This window comes from Notamacropus eugenii, chromosome 1, assembly GCF_028372415.1.
Source record: "Notamacropus eugenii isolate mMacEug1 chromosome 1, mMacEug1.pri_v2, whole genome shotgun sequence".
NCBI classification, from domain to species: Eukaryota; Metazoa; Chordata; class Mammalia; order Diprotodontia; family Macropodidae; genus Notamacropus; species Notamacropus eugenii.
This window is the reverse complement of record NC_092872.1, coordinates 189,738,072-189,761,520: the sequence shown is the minus strand read 5'-3', so window position 1 is coordinate 189,761,520 and position 23,449 is coordinate 189,738,072. Positions and strand designations below refer to the sequence as shown.

Sequence of the window (23,449 nt, the reverse complement as noted above, 5' to 3'; positions counted from 1 at the left end):
TCTTGTGTTTGAAAGTAAAATTTTCTTTTCAGCTTTCATCTTTTCATCCAAAATGCTTGAAAGTCTTCTATTTCATTGAATGAATATTTTTTTCCCCTGAAGTATTATACTCAGTTTTGCTGGGTAGGTGATTCTTGGTTTTAATCCTAATTCCTTTGACTTTTGGAATATCATATTCCATGTTCTTTGATCCCTTAATGTAGAAGTTGATAGATCTTGTTTATCCTGATTATATTTCCACAATACTCAAATTATTTTTTTTCTAGCTGCTTGTAATATTTTTCTCCTTGACCTGGGAACTCTGGAATTTGGCTACAATATTCCTAGGAGTTTCTCATTTTGGATCTCTTTTGGAAGGTGATCAGTGGGTTCTTTCAATATTTATTTTGCCCTCTGGTTCTAGAATATAAGGGCAGTTTTTCTTGATAATTTCGTGAAAGATGATATCTAGGCTCTGTTTTTGATCATGACTTTCAGGTAGTCCCCTAATTCTGAAATTGTCTCTCCTGGAGCAATTTTCCAGGTCAGTTGTTTTTCCATTGAGATACTTCACATTATCTTCCATTTTTCATTCTTTTGGTTTTGTTTTGTAATTTCTTGGTTTCTCATAAAGTCATTAGCTTCCATCTTTTCCATTCTAATTTTTAAAGAACTATTTTATTCAGTGAGCTTTTGAACTTCTTTTTCCATTTGGCTAATTCTGCTTTTTAAGGCATTCTTCTCCTCATTGCCTCTTTGGACCTCTTTTGCCATTGAGTTAGCCTATTTTTAAAAGTGTTATTTTCTTCAACATTTTTTTTTTGTATTTCCTTTAGCAAGCTGTTGACTCACTTCTCATTGCATTTTTTTCATTCATTTTCTTGCATCACTCTCATTTCTATTCCCAATTTTTCCTCAACCTCTCTTACTTGATTTTCACAATCCTTTTTGAGCTCTGCCATGACCTGGGACCATTGCATATTTATTTTGGAGGTTTTGGATGCAGAAGCCTTGACTTTTATATTTTCCCCTGATGGTAAATATTGTTCTTTTTCATCTGAAAGGATGGGAGAGAATACTTGTTCACCAAGAAAGTAACCTTCTATAGTCTTATTTTTTTTCCCTTTTTTGGGCATTTTCCCAACCAGTTACTTGACTTTTGAGTCCTTTGTCAAGAGTAAGGTATACTCTAGGGACCTGTAAAATCTCAGTTCTTCCAAGATGGCACAATCAAGGGAGAGGAATTTACCTCCTGACTGGGCTGTGACTGAGATTCAGATCAGCTGCTCAATTCCTCCAGGGGCTTTAGGTGTGTGGGGGGAAGGAGCGCAGCTGTTCAGGGCTGAGGTTCAGATCAGCTACTCAATCCCCTAAAGGGCTATAAGCTGAGGCTCCAATAATGGAAGCTGGGCACTGTCTGCTGAGGCCACTGCCACCCTAGATGTGACCTGCTGCTGCTGCTACCATCTAGGACTGAGGCTAGGGGAGGCCTTGCTCCTTTTTACCAAAGTGAGAAAGCTCTCTCACTGACCTTTGAAGCTGCCCCTGGTGTTTGTGGGTTGAGGGATCCACAAACCTCCAGTTCTGCTGGGGATTCTGTTCCCAAGGCCTGCTCTGGTCCTGCTCGTCCTGGCACAGTGTAGTCAAGGCTAGGCTGTGCTCTGCTCCATGTTCAGTGTGACAGACCTTTCCTATTGGCCTTCCAGGTCACCCTGCCTAGAAATCTCTTCCACTCCACCTTTCTGTGGCTTCTGCTGCTCTAGAGTTTGTTGAGAGTCTTTCTTTATAGGCTTTTTTATGGGTTGTGGGGAAAGAGTAGGAGTATATGTTTCTTTCTACTCCACCATCTTGGCTCTGCCCCCACCTCATATCAGTTCTTTAATCAAGCACATATATCATTCACCTAGTTCAGGGGAGTTAGTACCCTGAACTTCAAAGAAAATACAGAGAAATGAAAAAGTCAGCAGACATGGCTTCCTCTGCCTGACCATAAGTCAATAGACAATTATCTGACCATAATTACCAGAGAAGGAATCATGACATCTGGTTTCTCAAAACCTGGGGGAGAGGGGAAAGTGGGATGGGTGGGGAAGGACTCCTTAAAACAGCTTCCCAGAGTCCTCATCTGACCAACCAAACACTTCCAGTCAGTAAGCCCCAAAGCAATCAATACTCTTGGCTTCCTCTGCCTGACCATAATTCAACAGACAGGTACAACTGTCTGACCATACCAGAGAGGAAAGCAAGGCATCTGGGTTTTTAAAGCAGGGGGGCTCCTTAGTGACTTTCCAGAGTCTTCATCTGTCACTCAAACCTTATTACAAAAACTAAGCCCCAAAGCAAAACCTCAACTTCAGAGGGCATATACACTTTTATAGAGTATTACACTTTTATACACTTTTTAGAGCCAGAGGGCATCTCATTCCTTGAGAACCATTGCCTCATTAACAAAAAGAATAGGCCTTCTTAAAAATCTTCCCAGGCTCCACAATGAGTGGGAAGGATCCTCCTCAGTCACATTCAAATAGAGGCATTATACTTCTTGATTATACTAAAACAAAAACTGCAAGAGATCTTATTTTACTTGCTATTATAAGAGAAAATAAGAGAGTCTCAAGATCCTTCCCTTCCTTCTTCCCCCAGGCATTTTAATCCTATTAAGCTTCCCAACAAATCCATTCTAATGCTTCCATCAGTATCATAGAATGTAGGCATTAGTCAGGACTCAATACAACCAAGGAGTCCAACTCACTCATTGCTCAACTGAGTAAATCTGAAGTCCTGAGTAGAAAAATGTCACACCTAGTCAATGACATAGCTAGGACTAAAACTCTGGTCTTCTTATTCCCATCAAAGACTTTGTCTACTATGCCACACTACCTGCTGAAAACAGACACCTTAGAGATATAGGCCGAGACAATAAAACTAATATATTTCTGAATGATAACAGAGAAGCAACTCTAAATTACAGAACTAATTTATTCTCACTCACTGGGAGCAGAATTGAAATCTGACATTCATTCAATGTTAAGTATCAGCAAATGATATGAGAACAGTCATAGTGTGGTAGAAGGGAAGTATTTTGTATGTTCATCATTCATTTCCAAAGAAGACCATGCCATCAGAGAAACGATGACATGACTTACACTTGACTTTGTTTTGAGTGAGGGACGACTGAAGAAGGGAAATAGCACAAGATATGGGAATGACCTCTCAGCTCTACCACTGACCCTAGGTAAGACAATTAATGTTTCTAGTCCTCAGTTTACTTTTCTATAAAATGAGGACATCATATTGGGTGTTATGGAAAGAACCATCTCATTATGACATTTTATGATTTTTCTTTTGGCTCCAGCAACTTTCAACTCTGTGGTAGGCCACTTGGATCATAGAATCACAGACCTCAAGGTGGAAGAAACCTTAGTGGCTATCTAGTCCAAATGCCCCATTTTATAGGTGACAAAACTGAAAATAAAGGAGATTAAGTGACTTGTCCAAGGTCACTTAAGATATGAAGTGCCAGAGACAGAAGTAGAACCTGGCTTTTCTGACTCTAGAGCCAGAGGTATTTGGCATTATAACATGGATATTTTGATTTTGATGTCTACTCTGTGTTTTCCTAATGAGTTCCAATTCAATTCAACATGCACACAAACACACACATATACACACACCCATAAAATTTGTTAAATGTGTACTGTGTTCAAGGTACTGTTTTAGGTGCTTCAAAGGGAACCAGAACTATGTAGTTTATTTTTTTTCTAAAATAATTCAAAACTATATACTACAATAATTTGATCAATTAATTGCTCTACCAAAAGTGTGTCAGCATTTTCTGTCTTTCCTATGGCCATTATAACAAAAAGTTTTCCAAATTTTTTATCATCTTTGATGACTTTGCAAGTATGAAATTGCAAATCTCCTATGTGCAACTTGCTATTCCTTACAATAGACAGCAAAAAATTATTATGTAAATTTCTTTTTTCCTTCTTTTTTCTTTCCTCCCCCACCCCATTCTAGAGATAAATGCTATTAGAAACAAATAGGCATATGTGTGTAAAAGTATTCTATACCATCTTCTATTTATCAATTCTTTCTCTGGATGTAGATACCATCTTTCTTCATATGTCTTTAATGCTAATTTGGGTATTTATAATGGGCAAAACAACTTATTTTCTCAGTCATTATTAAAAACAATATTACTGCTATTGTATATAATGTTCTCTTGGTTCTGCTCACTTCACTCTTCACTATTTTGTGCAAATATTTCCATGATTTTTTTCTAAAATTATCAAGCTCATCATTTCTTGTATAACAATAAAAATAACCATTTTTCCAGCATATGTTTTTGCCTTCAGTTCTTTTTTTTTCTCCTTTGATTTTCAGTATTTCTATTTTATGTGAGATCGCTAATTTCTTTTTTCCACTGTTTGGATTTCAAAAATTATGTTCAACTTGTATGTCATCAAGAGGAAAGTATATAACTTATCAATTATATATTTTTTTAAAAATCCATTTTTCTTGTATGATTATGCCCAACTTTACAGAATAAATTGTCCTTAGGTGCAACTCATTTTTCATCTTGTTGTTGGTCAGTATCTTTGACTGATCTGATTGGAGTTTCTTTGTATGTGAGATATTTCTTCCCAACTACTCATCAATTTTTCTCTTTGATCTGAAAGCTCTACAACTTGGTATCAACATTTCTGAATGAATTAAAACTGTGCTCTCTCTCAGTTGAGGCTCTATAGATTTTATTTCACTGTACGTTGACTTCTGATTCCAATATTTCTGGACAATTTTATTTATAAATTTCTGAAATACGACATTCATACTTTTTTCATCATTTTAAGGAGAAGCAAGGATTCTTACATTGGTTTTCTCAACTCTGTTAAGATAATTATTTCCAATTACATAGATTTCATATATCCTTCCAATTCTACTGTTTTTATTTTATTAGATAATTCTTGTTTTATTGTGTTTTTGAGTTCATTGTCCTTCATTCTCCTTTTTATATTGTTCATTTTTGTAAGATTTTTATGGCTTTTGTTGTGTTACCAATTCTCCATTTTAGAGCTCTAATTTCATGCCCCTTTCAGTTATTTCTTATACTTTCCCACCAGACTTTCTAACCCTGTTTTCCTGTTTGTTATAGAATCATTCTCTTCTTCAAGATAACGTTAGTATTTATTTTAAGCTTTAGCATTTTAAGCTTTAGCATTGTTTTTAGCAGTTTTTCATTTCTTATTAATTTTTTCACTCTCTTTATATTTATCTTTGGTGGATTTTCTTCTAATAAGAGGGGAAAAGAATCCAGGGCAGATGTTTGGAGGGTATCTGTAGTTAATCAGCGTCGCCTTGATTAAGATCCATCAAAAAAGAGTGAGGAAGAGGAGTTGGATGAGTAAAAGAAAAACCAAGATAGCTTCCTCTCTCTCTCTCTCTCCCTCTTCCTCCCCGCTCTGTCTCTCTCTTTCACACACACGCACACACACACACACATGCACACGCACGCACACACACACTAAAGAAGAGGGAGTATGTAGGAAAAGAGGGTGAACAACAATTTCAAAGGATGAATCAGGGTTAGGAAGAATGAGAGATGAGAAAAGCTCATTAGATTTGTCAATTAAAGATCATAGGTAACTTTGAGAAGAGCAGTTTCAGTTTGATGTTTCTGATTGTGGAGAGTTTAAAATCTCTTGAGAAGAATGGAAATTCAAAGTGTGGAACATTTCATATTCTGTTGAATTTGATTGATATTTTGATTAGTTTTGGCAAACTACTTTCTTATATATCTCTTCATTTTTTGTTGAAAAAAATAGTTCTCTGGACAAAAAGAATATATTTGGAAATACAGGTGATATGAAACCCAAAGATGTCAATTTTTAAGAGTTAGGTTATTTTTTAAAATGAAAGAATTAATATTATTAATGAATCAGTGGACAACTTTTAATCACAGGCTATCATATGGGAAATCCAGTGCTTCTTTTATTCAACTATTCATCTTAATGTATTTGCTAGTGTCTTATGTGATATTATATTGTAGTGGCAAGAGTGGTGAATTTTGAATCAGAGCACCTGAATTTTTATCCTGGATTTGTTATTTCACCTTGAACAACTCCATAAATCAAAGAATTTAGAGACAGAAGTGAGAGACATCAGAGGTGATTAAATCCAAATTCCTTATTTAATAAAAGGGAAAATGACATCCTCTTAAGAAAGGTTAAGGTGGCCAAAGTTACAGATTATGTATAAACTAGCCAATGTTGTACCCTGGGCTAGTTCTTTCCAAGTTACTGAGGGATGGCATGATATTTAAAGTTACAGAAAGATTAGGGATAATAAGAAAGGATCACTAAGTGAGGGACAGTGGTGGGCATAGGAAAAAACAGAGACGTAAGAAGTGAAAATCTGATACTGTTCTAACTGATTTAAGGCATCTTGTCATCAGAGACAAACTGATTCTATAGTGCCCTCCCAGAAGCAAACTGGTTGACATTAGTTCTTAAAGAACTGTTGAAAGAAGTATCTTCCCAGAGTTTTTCTTTATTTAATCTTCAAGCTTTTCTTTCATGCCCCCTTCTTTCTCCATGGATCACTTTCTACGCCAGGTATTTTATATTGTTTCATTAGTACCTTGATCATGTCTTTCAATCACATGGAGCATGTCTATCAAGTCTTCAGCCTAAGGGCTGGAAGAATGAGAATATCCTGGACTTTGCAGCAGTCAGGAGTGAGTTGTACGTTTAGCATACAAAACAAGAACTAAGAGTGAAAGAGTAGGGTTGATGCCAGCTGAAGACCAAATGTAGTTGAATTCTAGAGGAGTGACAGGAGAGAGAGGGTGATTCATGGAGAGAGTGATTTACTCTGGCGTTAATGTGTTTCAGAAGAGAGAAAGGCATCTTGTGAGGTTCCCATTTTGGAAGGAAGCATGTTAGAGAGTCCAGTTTTCAAAAAAACAACTTCTACCTGGTCCTATAGGCTTTGAAATGAAAAGATGCTACTTGCACAGATTGCCTTGTAGTGCTGTGACTTGGGAACCCAGAAATATGCTGAGTCCAATCTACTTATAAATGAGGGACATTAAATTGCTCTGAATTCCATTGTCTAGCACAGGACTGTTCATATAGCAAGAACTTAACCGATTCTCATTGAACTGAATTTTGATAGTTCGCAACATTTTGATGGAGACAGTTTGTGGAAATGACAAATCCATTCCTGTCTCCAACATACAATTCACCTGCTTGGATTTTCAGAAAGGAAGAAACCATTATTACAAAATATAGTTACATTTAAACTGTTTGCCTGAGTGACTATCTGTATAATACTATCTCTTGGCAACTAAAACAGTCAACCAATTAAGCAAGCAATCATCAAACATTTATTAACATCTTATTATGTACAAGGAAATATGCTTGGAATTGGTGACAAAAAGACAGAAATGAAAAAGTCCCTGCTCTTAGGAAGCTTACATTCTCTCAGAGGAGATAAAATATACACACATAAGTATAAGCAAAATAAATACAAATCAGTTTTTTTGGGGGAAAGCAAGGTAATGGCAAAAACAGCATTCTTTTCCCTTAGGAACTGCTAGACCATGAAGAGAGGAGAGTTTGCTTATCTACAAGGGTCCCAGTTGCACAAGCAGTTTCTCAGTCTGGCATAGACTGAGTGGTGCCTATCTTGACTCCCAAACACACACAGGATGTTCAGCTTAGAGTGCAAACACCAATTATGTCAGCTTAGGGTGCTAACATTAGGTGACATATTCAAGGCTTCCTGTAAACTCTGGGTTCAAAATATGGTAACTCAAAAGTTCAGAGGACTCCTTAACATTCCTTAAGATTTGTTTATTTCAGAACTTATTTGAAAAGGAGAAAACAGTTAAAAGGTTTTAATACAAATGACTTAACTTAACTATGTAGATTTTCTGCTTTTGAAAAGCCCAGGAAATGTATACTTTGCCAGACAGCAGCCACATGGAAAGACTGTGTGATAATTCTACTTGAAAGTCATTTTGCAAACCTAGGTGCTAACTAGGGAAACATCTCATTTATTTCCCAAATGAAAACCCTACTATGGCACTTTAGAAACTGTCCTTAACCATAAAGGTAGTAGAAATGAGGTGCAATGGAGCCATATTTTGTAGTAAATGAGGCTTAACAGTCCAATTATGGAGAAAATCACAGTCCTGTTTACAAGATATTCTAAACTAACATTTACAAGAGCAGATCTGTCTGTTTGAAAGGATTAAGGACTCTGAAATTGCTTACACAGACAACTTTTACATCCACTAGAAATAGATTTACAACAGAGATGGGAATCATTTTAGCAAATGAAAATTTAGACTAAGAAAACAAAATATGGGGAAAGCCTGTGTTGAAGAAATTGTTCTGATAGGCATAGCCAACCAGTGTGGGGACGCATTTTCCTGACTTGTAAAGGTAGGGACAATGGTGGATGGTATTTCCTATTTCCGCAGCCTTTTGTGCTTATCTCTAGTTTTATCTGCATATGAAGTATGGAACACCTTTAGAACAAAGGTAATGTTATCATTGCATTTTCCATAGAGCTTTTGTAATATTGTGGAAAGGGAGAAGAGTTTTCAAAATTGATTCAGGGAATTCTGATTCATAACCATGGATTTAGAAGGTATTTAAATTATTTTTAAACTCCAAATGAAATAGTTGGCTTTAACCAATGACCACTGGATGCTATAAAATTTAGGAAGTGTCAGGAGGAAGATAGTCAAAAGAATATAGTTAACTTTATCTTGGGCACTTCTATTAGCTTTTTTCCTATTTCCTGGGTGAATATAGTGACTCAGGTCTCCTAGGTATACAATCAAAGTGATAGAGCAGAGAGAGGCTTACTAGTCACTGCACCCCATAAATGGAAGAAGAGAGCAATAAAAATAAAGGACCATGAAGGGATTAAATAGTTGAAACTCAGAAAACAATAGAAGAGAGTAACTTGACAAGAAAGTGGAAACTTTCAAAACAGATGACAGAATAAAGAGCTCAGAATAAGCAACAGCAGATTAGTCATGTCCAGTGGTGAATGAAGAGCAAAACAATAGAGAAGTAGCAGCATATTAGCATCAGAGGACAATGGAAAATGATACACTCAATTTTTAGTGCCTTTACTCTCAAACTATCTAGGATTTAAATAGATTGCATTTATTCTTTTTATATTTATTCCATACATGCTTATATATGTACTATTGTCTCTTTCATGAGAATGTAAGCTTTTTACAAATTGGCATTTTATTTCTAGGGTCTCAGAGAAGTTAAATGATTTGTCAATGCTCTCACAGGTGTTCAGTAGTAGCATTCAAATTTGTACTCAGGTTGTTTGATTCTAGAGACTACTACACTCTTTGTTTTAGTGTTTGTTTAGTTTTGTGTGTGTGTGCTACAATGGGCTGCCTCATTTCATCTGTAAGCATTTATAAAGATTCCTTCAAACATACTTTAATACTCATATATTTTCCTACTTTTCTTTCCTTCACCCATTTTAGTAGAGTTTCCACACTGGTTAGTGAAAGCAAGAAAAAGAGTATGAAATATCATGCTTTGAGGACCTACACTGAATAAAGATTCATTGTATAAAGATTCGTTCCCAAAGAGCACGGTTAATTCAAAATCTCTCTCTGTCCAAATGTTGGGCATAAGGCTATAGGCTATCGGTATTGTATCATTGATATATAAAGTTGAATTTAGGTGGACATGATGAGAACAACAGTCTGTCCCAATTCAAAAATGGGGAATGACTATTTTGGACTAGGTGCTGATGCACAAGAAGGAATTGGTTGGGGAAATAGAGATGATGGGATCTTAAGGTTCATATCAGTCAATAAACATTTGTTAAATATAAATGCCATTTATTGTGCTAAGTGATGGATAATAGTAGCAATCATTTATATAGCCCCTACTAGGTGACAGGCACCATCCTAAGCACTTTATATTATCTCACTTGAGGCAGGTGCCATTATTATCTCCATCTTACAACTGAGAAAATTGAGATGAGCAGTTTGAATGACTTGCTCAAAGTTACCCTGCTAATAAGTGTCTGTGGTTAGACTTGAACTCAAGTCTTTCTGACTCCAGGCCTAGTGATCTAGTGATCACTGCGCCATTTTGTTGCCTCTGTATCTGTTGGTAGTTTCCATTTCTTCTTTTGAAAAATGTTTACTTATATCCTTTGGTATCATACATTGGAGAATAGCTCATAGTGTAATTTTTAAAATTAATTCTTAATTTATTTTGAGTATTAGGCTTTTATCAGAAATATTTGATATAAAGTTTTTTTCCCAATCCACTGTAAGTGATCATTGAAATATTAGCAAAAACAAGAGATATGCCATAAAATTGAAGAATAAATATGTCCCTAATCAGAAAAAAATAAGAGGAGAGAGTCTAAAAACTATGAACTTGTGATATTGACTCTGATCTTTAGAAAAACTCTATAGCGTATTAAATTTTTTCACAGTAGGTATAAATGAAAAAGGTGATTGTTGAAAAATTGCATCAAGGTTAGATCATACCACACTAACCTCATTCCCTCTTTTGAGAGGATTTATTGACTATTAACTCAGGGGAAAAATCATAGCTAGACATGGTATACCAAGATTTCAGAAAAGCATTTTATAAAATCTCTCATGCTATCATTGTGAGGACATGACAGAGCAAGTGGGAAGATTTGGAGATGGTTGAAAAATAGGACCCCAAAACTAATCATTAATGGGCCCATTTCCATTTGGAAAGAGGTCTCTAGTAGAGTGGCACAGGGAACTGTCGTTGTACCTGTACAGTATAATATTTTTATCAGTGATTTAGATTAAGGCATAGATAGAATGTTAGTCAAATTTCCTGATGGCATGAAGTTGGGAAGGATAAATAACATGTTGGATGACACTTAAGAACAGAAATGTTCTCAATAGACCAAATCCAACATGATAAGATTTAACATAGAGAAATGTAAAGTTATATATTTTGGATCCAAGGAATCATCTTCACAAATATAAGTTGGAAGAAGCATGATTACGAATCAGTGTATGTGAAAAAATGAGATTTTGGTGGCTAATAAATTCATTATGAATGAATTACATGATATAGAAACAACAAAAAAAAACTAATGAGAAGAAGTAGATTGGTATAGTATGCAAAAAATGTATTCAAAATATAAAGTAAAATTGTGCAAATCCCATTCACTTTGCCCTTAGATCACATCTGAAATTAGGGCTTAGTTTGAAGTTCCACACTTTAGGAGGATAATGATATATTAGAGTAGATCCAGAGAAAATGGACCAGAATAGTAAAAGGATTGAAGGTTCTGACTAAATAAGATAGAGAGACATTTAACCTAGAAAAGAATGGACTTAGGGGAGACATGATAGATATCTTCAAGTATTTAAAGGGCCAATTTCATAGAAAATGACTTAAACTTGTTGTGTTTGAGCCCAGAAAGCAGAACTTGACGTCAGTGGGTACAGGTTGGTAAGAGGCAAATTTAGACTAAATATAAGGGGGATATTTTGAAAAAAGAACTATATAAAACTGGAATGAGCTTCTTTGGGAGCTAGTAAGGAGTCTCAGGCACAGTAGTCTCTCAAGTCTCTTCCAATTCTAAAATTTTGTGATTTTGTGTGGCATTCATATATAACGGAAATAGGGCTATCATTTAATGGTCAATCATTTACAATATATCAGTCTCAGTTACCTAATCTGTAAAATGAAGAAATCAGGCTATATTACCTCTGTGGTCCTTCTTAACTCTAACAATCCTTGGTCTGAATCTCTTCAAGATTTAACATTTTAATTCTATGATATATCACTCACAATCAAAGTCAAGTGTAATTAAACTGTGTATTATCTATCTGTCATTTACAATTCATTCTCCATCATCCTAAAGAACACAATAATGATTAAATTACATCCCTTGAGGCTGAAGGGAAAAGGGAAATTATAAGTAGAAACTTTTACAAAACATTTAACACTTACTTCTAAGCTTCAAGCTAAGCACGTAGTGATATTACTTCTTGAAGACAGTAAGTCATATTCTTCTTTTTAGTGTTTTTTATTTATGGAAGAAAACAAACTTTCCCATAACAAAGTACAATGAAAAGATGATTACACATGAAACCACAAATTCACTATGTACAATTTACTATTCCTTTTAAATATACAACAAAGTTGGCAAATTTCCTTGTCCTTCCCCTTTTTTCTTCTCTCTCTCCTCCCCCCACTCCGACCTCAAAAGTAGCTACCATTAGACACAAATACACACATACACAATTGTATATATGTGTATATGTGTGTATATATATATATATATATATATATATATATATATATATATATATATATATATATGGAGAGAGAGAGAGAGAGAGAGAGAGAGAGAGAGAGAGAGAGAGAGAGAGAGAGAGAATGCATACTTCTGTTTATCAGTTCTTTCTTTGGATGCAGATAGGATTTTCTTCATATGTCATTTATAGTTAATTTGGGTATTTATAGTAGTCAAAATGACTGATTCACTAGAAATTCTTAAAACAATATTGCTGTTACTGTATACAATGTTTTCTTGGTTCTGCACCTTTCATTCATCACTATTTCATGCAACTCTTTCCATGTTTTTCTAAGATTATTGAGCTCTTCATTTCTTATGCCACAGTAGTATTCTGTCACAATTATATACCACATCGTGTTCCGCTATTTCTCAATTGATGGACGTCTCTGAAATTTCCAGGTCTTTACCACCACAAAGAGAGATGCTACAAACATTTTAGAATATATAGGGTTTTTTCCTTTTTCCCCAATCATCTTTGTAAATAGACCTAGTAGTGGTATTGCTATGTCAAAGAGTATGGGCAATTTAATAACGCCTTAGGCATAATTTCAGATTGTTCTCCAAAACAGTTGGTTGAGGTCACAATTCAACCAAGTCAGCTTCACCTTTAATCATTTTAGCCAATCTGATAAATGTAAAATGCTATCTCAAGGCTATTATAATTTGCATTTTTCTAGTCAATAATGATTTTGAGCATTTTTCCATGTGTTTATAAGTTGTTTTGATTTCTTCTTTGCAAAACTGCCTGTTCATATCCTCTGACCATTTATCAGTTGGGGAATAACTCACATTCTTATCAATTTGACAAAGTTATTTATGTATTTTTGATATGACTTATATTTGATAAACTGTCTATAAAACTTCCCCCAAATTTTTTGCATTCCTTTTAATCTTGGCTACATTTGCTTTGTTGTACAAAATCTTTTTAACTTACTGTAATCAAAATTATCCATTTCATACATAAATTTACTCTCTATCTTTTGTTTATTCAAAATTGTTAAACTATCCATAAGTCTGACAAATAATGTATTCCACATTCTTCTAATTTTCTTGTAATATCTATCCATGCCATGTATCCAGTCTGAACTTATTTTGGTAAATGATGTAAGATATCGGTCTATGTCCAGGTTCTACCACACTGCTTTCCAGTTTTCCCAACAATTTTTTTTTTTTACCAAATAATCAATTCTTATGCCAAAATCTTAAGTTACACTTGTCAAATACAAGGTTATTATATATATTTTTGCTGCTGTGAAATGTATTCTGTTACATTAATCTACCTTTCCATTTCTTATCCAGTACCAAACAGTTTTGAGTATTTTATACTCCTATCATAACAAACCCAGGAACTATATAAACAAAATTATTGAAAAAGAACCTTTTTACACAAATTAAATTGTACTTAAATAATTGGAGAAATATGAATTATTCATGGGTAGGCAGGGCAAATATGATAAAAATGACAAATTTAGCTAAGTGAATTTATATAATCAATGTCATCCCAATTAAATTACCAAAAAATAAGAAAAATAATAACAAAATTCATTTGGAAGAACAAAAAAATCATGTCTATCAAAGGAACTAATAAAAAATGTAAAGGAAGGAGATTTAGCAGAACCAAATCTTAAACTATATTGTAAGTCACTTTTTTCTGAAGCTGAGTCGTCTTTCAGACAGTCAGGGTTATCAGAATCCTTGCATGTTGGCACCTGCCAATCACACCTGGCAAAATGCTTATTTATATTTGTAATCTATATTTATATTAAATAAATACCCAAGGAATGGCAAGATGATTACCTCAACCCTTGTCTCTTCCAGACTAGCAGTTCTATCATCTCATTGCTCAAAGTCATCATCTGGGAAAGCAACTCCCCTGAAGAAAACACTGAACCACATCTACTGCTACTACTGTTTCTATCAGTGGAATGTGATTTCATTAGTATAAATGGCATTAAAGAAGAGGAATTATCTGTTTTGCCTCTGCATCTGAAGGCTCATAAGACTTTTTCATCTGACTTGGAGATGAAACCTTCCATGTCTTGTTTCCTCCATTAGAGTGCTGGCTTCTTGAGAGTACTTATTTTTTTTAGTTTGTATTCTCAGCTCTTAGCACAATGTGCTACATTTTTGTAGATGCTTAATAAATGCATTTTTCATTCATTCATTCATTCATTCACTCATTCATTCATTCATTCATTCATTCATTCATTCGTTGGTTTGCACTTTTCTTTGCCCTTCCCTTTTGTCAATGTTAGACTTGAAACTCTTTTGCAATTCACATATGACTAGAAGCCTTAGTTTTGGTTCTCACAAATTTGGTAAACAAAGTTAGATCAAGAATAAATTCTAGAACTATAGGATTTGTCATTCATTCATTCAACAAGAAATCATTATGCACTTACTATATGATTTTCTGTACCATGTACAAAGAAAATACAAAGGTTACAAGAACAAAAATGTCTTTCTTCAATAAGCTCAAAGTCTAGCATGGATGTTTAGTCACAAGTCCATCCGAAGGAAGTTCATTGAAGTATATGAAGAAATAGAACCGCTCATGAAAGAAAACCAAGTGAAAGAAAATCAATGTCCTACTCTAGCCCAGTCCCATCTAGATAATGCACCTCCTTTTCTCTGTTTTACTCATTTACTGTTACTGGCCAATTTTCTGTGTAGAAGTCCTTTTTGTACTTCTCTCGCTGCCATGAGCTTGAGTACACCTTTCTTTTCCATTAATGCCCACAGAAAAGTAAGTTAGATTTTTAAGAGGGCTTCACAGAAAATTTAAGGCAAAGGAGGAAAAATAAAACAAACTTAAGTAACAGAATTGCTTAGATACAGAGCATGTAGATCTTATCAAAAAATGATACTAACCTCATGATGAATGGTAAAACATACTGGGTGAACAAGCATTATTGGCATCTGTTTGGTATCTGGCCTTGGCTCTGCTTTGTGGTCAACCACCATGCTATGCTAACTTAAGATAAAAAACCCAATGCATGGTTTTCTGGGCCTTACCTAAACCCAAATCCTCCATTTTTTTCAAGTTCAAAGCCTTTATCCCTTCTTTCCCTCCTACCAATTACTGAGATCGGTACTTTCAGACACTATTAGGTTACCATGATGGGTAAGACTCTATCCATCATCAGTTGGGGAATACGCATCCTTTATAGGTTGTTTTCTATCATAGAACATTTTGAGAGTGTAATAGTTGTAGGGTCCTTGATCTAGAGTTGAAAGGGACCTCACAGGATTCCCCTAATTTTACTGATAATCTGAGACCTAGTGAGGGTAAATTGATTACCCAAGGGAGTAAGTGTAAGAGGTGGAACTAGAACTTCGGTTATAAGATCACAAACCTAGAGATAGAAAGGACCTCAGGGGTTATCAAGTACAATTCTCTCATTTTACATATAAATAAAAAGAGGTACAGGGAGATTATTTTCCCAAGGTCACATAGGTGAATTTAGTTAAACATGACAGGTAAGATTTGAACCCAAATACTCTCACTCCAGTGTCACTGTTTTTCCGTTGTATAGCCCCAACTCTCCATTAACACTCTTCTTTGTATCACAATGCCTCCCAAGTCCTGAAAAGTAGGTTCTGAGGAGCAGTAGGTAGTCATGGAAGGTGAAGAGAAAAGAACAAGCATTTATACAGTGCCTATTATGTGCCAGGAACTGCACTAAATATTTCTTCTTTTAACAAACAATAATAACAATGATCATTGCCAACATTTATATAGAGCTTTCTACGTGCCAGGAACTACACTGAATGTTTTACAAATGCTCTCATTTGATTCTCACAACAATGCTGAGATTGGTGCTATGGTGTAATGCAAGCAAAGTAGAATCTTTTGCTGTTTTAGTTTTAGTATAATCAAGTGCCTCTGATTGAATCTTTACTTTATCAACTAAAAGTCTTCACTAGGAGTAAAGTACAGAAAGAGTTTCTTATCTAGAAACAGTATATGTATTTGGATTGTTAATTACTTTAATGTGATTAAAGATCTTCCCCACTTATTAAAGGGCCTGGGAAGATTTATAAGAAGATCCACACCTTTTGTTAATGAGGCACTGGTTGTCAAAGGTTGTGCTACTCTCTGGCTCTAAAAAATGTATAAATACTCTGAGGGTGAGGTTTTACTTTGGGGCTTACTGACTGGTAGTGTTTGTTTGGCCAAATGAGAATCTGGAAAGCTGCTAAGGGGCCCCCGACTTTGAAAACCCAGATGTTGGTGCTTCCTTCTCTGGTAACTATGGTCAGACAGTTGGACTTGTCTGTTGATTTGTGATATGTGTATTGATTATGGTCAGACAGGGAAGCCATGTCTGTTGATCTTTGATTTCTTTGTATTTTCTCTGAATTTCAGGGTGCTAACTTTTCCCCCTGAACTAGGTGAATAATATATATGCTTGATTAAAGGAGATTGTTAACCCCTCAAAAGTTGCCTTTCCTTTTAGAAAAGCAAATTGAAGAACCTGTGATGGCAGGCCTGCCTGTGTATGTCTTACTGATACATATGGTTATCCTCATACATATGATTATCTTCATTTTACAGTTGAGGAAACTGAGGCAAGCAGAGGTTAAATCTCTTGCCTAAGGTCACCCACCCAGTAAGTATATGAGGTTGAATTTGAACTCTGATTTTGCCAAGTCAAGTTCCAGGTGCTCTATCCACTATACTACCAGCTACCTTCTGAGAGTTTTATAAAGGGTGGCCCTGCAATTACTTCCTTCTGTAATACAAAAGTAAGATGACTATTGTTTGTTAGTCTTTTTCCTGTTTCCTACCAGTCTTCCATCTCAATCAATGTGTTCATTTCCAAAAGCTGCTGGCTTTAATAAGACAGACTTTTCTAAAGGCTTCCCTCTTTTCTCTACTGGATCAGGGCAAACCAAGTTCATGAGCAAAATTAGCAAAAGAGAATCAGCCGAAGGCATTAAGTGATGGAACTCATAATTCATACAGCAGACACTATTCTGATTCTTAATGCATATAAATTATTCTGTTTCCATTGCTTTTCAGTAATGGGTTTATTACACTCAAATAAGGAGAATTCCTTTAGGCCACAGTGGAACTTAATAAACAGTTGGGAAAATATACCACAATTGCTAGAGAGATCTCCAGCAGAATGACTTGGCCTCATTTTGACTCAGTTGTGGTTTGGAAAGAGGAGGAACCTTGGGAAAGTATTACACCTGTAAAAGCTGAGATGATTTTTTTTAATTTTAAAGGAAGATAAGGAGAAAGATGATTGTTCCAGAACTGTGCAGCATCATGTTTTAAAGAACAAGAATGGACACAGGGAAAGGGATGAATGCCAATGACCTATCAATTACAATGAAAGGAACCCATTCTCAATTTCTGCTTAATGTTGTTTATTTCAACTTTGTCTTTCACCCATTTGAAACAAATGTGAGGAAAGCCAGCAACTTAAAGTCACACAATGCAGGGAAAGAGTGTAAAGATAAAATATAAATGATATTATCTGAAGAAAACATCTGAAGTATATACTTTTATGTATCTGGGTTAAATTATGATACTTGAGTAAAACTAAGGCTTCAGTTAATTCTTAATATTTCTTTTAAATACTACCCTTATAATGAAAGTATAGCAAGTTCTGGCCTCTCAGAACAGAATCTGAGAATGAGAGACAATGCTTTCTAATGTAATGGACGTTGAACTTGAATTCTTGGGGCCTTATTTTTTTCAGTTATTTTAGTCATGTCTGACTCTTCATGACCCCATTTAGGGTTTTCTTGGCAAAGATATTGGAATGGTTTCCTTTTTTCTTCTTCAGCTTATTTTACAGAGGCTATCAAGGCAAATAGGGATAAGTGACTTGCCCAAAGTGACACAGCTAGGAAGTGTCTGAGGCCAGATTTAAATTCAGGAAGATGAATCTTTCTTATTCCAGGCCTTATTTCAGGTACTATCCAAAGTACCACCTAGCTGATTTTCTATTTATATCCCTAGCCCTTAGCAGAGTACTTTGCACAGAATAAATAGTTAAATATTTTTTTCACTCATTCATTTAATCATTCATTCAGTTTGATAGTTCATTCATTCATTCACTCATTCTCTTCCCTTAAAAAACTTTGAGTCAAGTAGGTGAGATAAGACATATGCAGAAGTTTATGTAACACCAGGTAGTCTGTATGATAGCAGCTTCTCTACCAGCCTAGTATAACCAAGTATTATCAGAGACCAAAGGAGGGCTGACCAACATCTATGCCGGACTGGAAAGTTTGTGAAGGAGGAGATATTTAAGCTGGACCTTGAATGCAATATCCATAGTCTAGGATATTAGAAAAAGGGATTTCAGGAAGAGACAATAAGGTGAGGTAACAGCAGTCCCCATTTTGGAGATAGTGAGTAACACAATTTGGTTGGAGGGTGGTGTAAAAAGTAGTGAACAAGGAGAGCTGAGACCGGAAAGGCACTAATAAAAATTAATCAGATTTATACTGTGTTTTGCTATTGGGTTTTACATTTGATTTTCACAACCCAATATAGTATGTACTAATGTTCCCTCTTTTACAGATAGTCAAGAGTTTTACTGAGGTGCTAAGAGGTAAGATGGTATGAGATTCCAACCCATATTTCATGCTCTTTCCACACCACAATAGTCCTTATCAAGGTAAGGTGGAGTAAGGAATCTTATCATATAGATACTGAGGTGCCACTGAATATTTATGAGAAGGGGAGCAATATAATGAGAGCTGTGTGCTAGCTAAGCTGTGCAGATTATGCTTGACATTTATTTTTTGATTAACTTAATCTTTTATTTTTTCCAGTTAGATTTAACAGTTTTTATCATTTGTGTTTTTAAAAATTCGAGTTTCAAATCCTTTCCCTTCCTTTTCCTGCAAACAATTCAATATGGGTTATACACAGTCATGCAAAACATATTTCAATATTAGTCATGTGAAAGAAAACACAGATCAAACAAACAAGAAAAATCCAGTTTTAAAAAGGATGTTGTTATCCTCATTCGGACTTCACCAGTTCTTTCTCTGAAGGTAAATAGGATTTTTTTTCATCAAAAATCCCTCAGAATTGTCTTGGATGATTGTATTGCTGAGAATAACTATATCATTCAAAGTTGATCATCACACGATGCTGTTGGACATTGTTCTCCTGGTCCTACTTATTTCACTTTTCATCAGTTCATGTAAGTCTTTCCAAGTCTTTTCTGAAAATAACTTACTCATTATTTCTTATAGCACAATATTATTCCTTTACAATCATATGTCACATTTTTTTTTCATCCATTGTCCAATTGGTGCCAGCATGGGAGCAGCTACAGAGGTCCTTTTCTTTTTTTATATTTTTGGGGACACAGGCCTAGTAGTGGTATTGCTGGGCCAAAGGTTACGAACAGTTTTAAAGCCCTTTGGGCATAACTCCAAATTGCTCTCCAGAATGGTTGATTCAGATCACAAATATTCCAACAATGTGTTAGTGTCCCAATTTTCCCACATTCCCTCCAACATTTGTCATTTTCCTTTTCTGTCATATTAGCCATATGTGTGTTGTTTTAATTTGTCATATTAGCCAATCTGATATGTGTGTTGTTTTAATTTGCATTTCTGTAATCAGTAATGATTTAGAGCGTTTTTCATGACTATAGATAGCTTTGATCTCTTCATCTGAAAACTGTTTGTTCATTTCGTTTGACCATTTATCAACTGAGAGATGACTTGTATTCTTATAAATTTGATTCAGTTCCCTATATTTGAGGAATGAGAAGTATCTGAGAAAATAGAGAAACTTGCTGTAAAAAGCAAATTTTTTCACAGTTATGATTATAAACCATATGTTTCCCTCCACTCTATTTCCCGTTTATCCTACTCTCTCTTTTCACATTATCCATCTTCAAAAGTGTTTTGCTTCTGACAACCCCCTCCCCCAAACACCTCCCTTTTATCAGCCCTCTTCTTTTATCTCCCTCCCCTCCTACTTTCCTGTACGGTAAGATAGATGTCTATATCAAACTATTTCCATGTTATTCACTCTTTGAGCCAATTCCTATGAGAGTAAGTTTCATATACATAACATTTCAAAACATTGCTATTTGAAGAGCAAATTTCTATTTATTCTACTTTCTTTTATGGTAAATGCACTAAAGCATGAGAGGATTTTTGCCATCTTCAGGGAGCATGTAACATGTGGAAAATGTAAATAGTAGGCTTTTAGGGCTTTGTCTCCATGTGTAAAATCAAAGTAATTTTTTTCATTTAATCAATTTAAAGGACCCACTCTGACCTGGCATATATTCAGGCAATTTTGCAAAAGTAGGGGATGTGTTTTCCCTTGGATTTTCCAAATAGTTGCTTCTATTAATCTCTTTTCTTGGTAGGTGGAGACATGATGTGCCCACTTCTGGCAGGGGCATCTGGAAGTTTTATGATGGTAACTTTGGCATCTCTTTGTCTTTTGTTTTCCTTTTATCTGCCACTTTTTTTCCCTCCCAGAATGATACTAACCCAAATCTGGCTTTCTGAGACAGTGAGGATATTTAAGAAAATGGTAAAGATTTTTAAAATTGTAATTTTTTATTCTAAACTTTTACAGCAAAAAAAAAAAAAGAGAATCACATTAGAAATCTCCATTTTATGCCTCTTGCTTTTAAAAAAGTATACAATACATTTTTGTTTTCAGAACTGTAAATATCCCATCATAGGTATTCTGAGGGCAGGGTTGTCATCGATCAAAGTTCTTAAGTCTTTCAATGTTGTTTTTCTTTATAATATCATCATCTTCATATACTTTTCTTCTTCTAGTTCTGATTACTTCACTCACATCAGTCCAAACTACTTAGAATTACCTATAATTGTCTCTTTCATAATTCTTTATGTTACATTAATGTTCTTTTATATGCACATGCCCAAATTTTTTTCAGTCCTTCTCCAATTGATAATCATCCCTTGATATTCTCGTTCTTTGCTTTGCTTTTTCCTCTTAAAATTTCCCCTCAGTATCAAGCAGTTTGCTTTGCTTGTTTCTGTTTTCTTCTTGGTAATTACTTTCCCTCTTTATCCCTGCCTGTTTTTTTATCGAGTTAGATATTTTCTACAATGAAATGTGCATGTGCATCTCTCTGTGTGTGTATGCATATGCACGAGTGCATGCATTCAATCCTCTTTGGCTATTTCAAAAAAGAAGTAGGTGTGTCTGATGCCCACACCCCTCAAATTTTCTACCATATTTGTATGTTATTCTTATGTACCCTTACTATAAGAAATATCAAGTTATGTTTTCTTTTTTTCTCCTTCCTATACTTCTTTCTCCTCTCTTAAAGTCCTCAGAATAAAACCAATCTTCTCCTGTTTTTCTTATTTAACTCCTGCAATATCATTTGAAGATATTACAGTTCTAGAGGACCATTTGTTTCTTCCCCTTCCATTTGAATGTTAACACATCATAATACAGTTCCTCCCAAATGCTCAAATAAATCACCTTCTTAGAGTTCTCTTAATTCTTGTTTTCATACTTCAAAGTTCCTATTCATTCGTGGCTTTTTGGCAGAGGTCTATATCCTTGATTCCATTTAAGGTCCATGATTTTTCCTGTAGGATTACATTACCCTGCAGGGTAAGTGCTTGCAATCCTAATTATTTTGATGTTTTGGAATACTGTATTCTAAGACTTCTTCTCACTTACAATAGAAGCTGTTCAGTCTTTTGCTAAACTTTCTCAGATGTCTTGATGCTTGAACTGCTTCTTTCTGCATGCTTGAAGATTTATTTTTTAATGTGAGAACTCTGGATTTTAGCTATCGCAGTCACCATCTCTTTTGGGTTTGATTGTATACGTATGCTGATGACTCTCAGAAATATGTACATATATATGTATATATGTGTACATATATACACATACATATATCCAAATATATGTGTGTATAAAAAAACATACATATAGCATACCTATCTATACCTATATATCTCCAGTCCTGGTATTGCTCCTGAGCATTTTCTTGCATCTCCAATTGCCCATGGAACATTTGAAAGTGGATGTCCCATAGGCATTTCAAATTTAACATTTACAAAACATAATTCATTATCATTGGTCCCAAACTCATCCTTTCCCCACACTTCCTTATTTCTATTATTATTGTATTGCTACCACCTTTCCATTGGTTTGGATTCTGTTTTATCCTTGGTTCTTTACTCTCACTCATCCCACATATCCAAAAAGTTTCTAAATAATGATGTTTCTGTTCCCCAACATTTCTCACATCTCTTCTTTCCTCTCTATTCATGTAGCCATCACCTTAGTCCATGCCCATCACTTCTCACCTGAACTATTTCAGTAGCCTCTGAATTGGTCTCCATGCTTTAGTGCCTTCTTTCTCCAACCCATTCTTCATTAAGTTGATAAAGTGAATTTCCTAAAGCATGGATTTGACCATGCATGTCACTGTCCTAATGCTAGGATAATCTCACAAGTGTTATTTAAACATCCTTACAACCTAACCTCAACTTACATGGCTTTACTTCCCTTCTTATATACTGCAAACTGTCCAGTTGACTGCTTTTATTGTTCCTTATACAGAATGCTCCATTTTAAAAAAATCCTCATAATGTTGCACTGACTGTCCCCCATCCCCTGCCCTCCTGTTGGGAATACAATCTTTTCTTACCTCTGATTTCTAAAATTGACAGTTTCCTTCAAGTCATGGATCAAGCTCCCCTTCTTTAAGAAGGCTTCTATGAAACCCACCAGAGCTAGGAGTGTCTCTCGCCTTTCCCACCAAATTGTGTTGATTTTGTGCACACTTGTACATTGACTCCCTGGCTAAATGGTGAACTCCCAGAAGGAAGGAATTATTTGACTTATGCCCTTATATCCCTAAACAAAGTAAGTACTTAATTATAATAAATAAAAATTTAAAAACCTAAAACAATACTTTAAAATTAACAAATAAAGTAGCAAATGTTTGTTGGTCAATTTAGCCATGGGTGGAGGGGAGATAATAATTACTGTATCATGCCAAATGTTGTTGTCAGGATGAAATGAAATAGTGTATATAACAAGCTATATAATAGCCACAATTATTATTATGTAGTATGCTGATGTAAGAAGAATATGAGTCCTGTATGTGCCCTG

General features: G+C 35.1%; 1 long non-coding RNA gene across 2 annotated transcripts in view; it reads left to right on the top strand.

Moving 5' to 3' along the window:
- The window catches only part of LOC140524450 (uncharacterized), a 28,173-nt gene extending 4,977 nt beyond the window's left edge, over window positions 1-23,196 (top strand). The window contains exon 3 of one of the 2 annotated variants that reach the window (XR_011973728.1): window positions 23,005-23,196. This is a non-coding gene — a long non-coding RNA (uncharacterized lncRNA). Of the gene's footprint in view, window positions 1-14,154; window positions 14,497-23,004 lie in introns of those variants that run through there. The other variant, XR_011973726.1, reaches the window with a different exon arrangement.
- The last annotated feature ends 253 nt before the right edge of the window (window positions 23,197-23,449 follow it).